This window comes from Chroicocephalus ridibundus, unplaced genomic scaffold (genome assembly GCF_963924245.1).
Source record: "Chroicocephalus ridibundus unplaced genomic scaffold, bChrRid1.1 SCAFFOLD_239, whole genome shotgun sequence".
In the NCBI taxonomy this organism is placed as follows: Eukaryota; Metazoa; Chordata; class Aves; order Charadriiformes; family Laridae; genus Chroicocephalus; species Chroicocephalus ridibundus.
This window is the reverse complement of record NW_026961248.1, coordinates 137200-138776: the sequence shown is the minus strand read 5'-3', so window position 1 is coordinate 138776 and position 1577 is coordinate 137200.

Below are 1577 nucleotides of genomic sequence, written 5' to 3'. Positions count from 1 at the left end.
ATTTGATGTTCAGGTATTATGATTTGTATTCACTGCTTTAAGTTGGGAGATGATCCAAAGAGTTGAACAAAGCTGCCTAAAAGCTGAGCTGAGCTAGAACTAGAAACTAAAGTGAATTAGTCCAAGGAGCTGAGCCAAAAACGCCCCAGTGAGACATCTCAGGAGTTGGGCTGAGACGCCACACATGCTGAGCACAGCCAGCCCCCGGAGCTGAGCTGTGTCAATCCCAGGAACTGAGTGGAGGTGTCCCCAGAAGTGGAGCTTCACTGGCCTCAGGATCAGAGCTGACCTGGCACCAGGACTCAAGGTAGGTTGGTCCAAGGAGCCAAGCCGAGCTGATTCCAAAAGGCAGGCCAAGCCGGTTCCAAAAGGAAAGCCAATGCGGCACATCAAGGCAAGTTGAGTTGGTCCAAGGAGCTGAGTGGAGTGTGGCCTAGGAGCCATGAAGAGCCAGACCAGAAGCCATACAGAGGTTTCCCAGAAGCCGAGTAAAGACAGTCCCAGGAGCTGAGCCGAATACAGACCAGAGATCAAGCTGCGCTGGCCACAAACTGCCAGGCAAGTCTGTCACAGGAGAGAAGGTGACGCAGGCCCAGGAACAAAGCAGAGCTGGACCAAGGAGCAGAGCACAGCTGCCACAAGGAACGAGGCTGAGATAGCGCCAGGAGCTGAGCTGGCCCTCGGAAATATGCGGAGCCAAGCTAGGAGCCTCCACAAGGTAGCCAAGGAGTTGGGCAGAGCTGGCCGCAGGAGCCCATCTGACTTTGTGCCATAAGACCAGGCAAGGCTGTGGCGAGGGCCGAGCGGAGTCAGCTCAGGAGATGGGCTGAGATACCGAGCATGCTGAGCGCAGCAAGCCCCTGGAGCAGAGCTGTGTCGGTCCCAGGAACCACGTGGAGGCGTCCCCAAAAGTCAAGCTTCGCTGTCCTCAGGATGGGAGCTGAGCTTCCACCAGTTGTCATGGTGTTTTAGTCCAAGGAGCCAATCTGAGCTGGTTGCAAAGCTGAGCTGAGGCGGCACATGGGGTCAAGTTGAGTTGGTCCAAGGAGCTGAGTGGAGTGTGGCCTAGGAGCCATGCGGAGCCAGGCCAGGAGCCTTATGGCAACGTCCCAGGAGCCGAGGTGAGGCGGTCGCAGGAACGGAGCCAAACAGAGCCCAAATATCAAGCTGCACTGGCCACAAACGCCCTAGCAAGTCCGTCACAGGAGTGACGCTAATGCAGGTCTAGGAGCAGAGCAGAGCACAGCTGGACCAAAGAGTTGAGCTCAGCGGGGACAAGGAAGGATGCGGAGATAGCGCCAGGAGCTGAGCTGGCCCTAGGAACCCTGCGGAGCCAACGTAGGAGCCTCCATGAGCCGTCCCAGGAGCCAAGATGAGCTGGCCACAGTACAGGAGGGAGAAACACCCCCCTTTGTGACATCACGGGGCAGTCAGAGCTCCCCTTTGTGACATCACGGGGCAGGCACCAGGCGCCTCATGATGTTACCAAAGTCCGTAACAAAACTATCACTCTCCAAACTAGGTTTGTAGTTTAGAAAGCCGACATTAGTCTATTTCCAGCGCCGGGTGCACGGGGG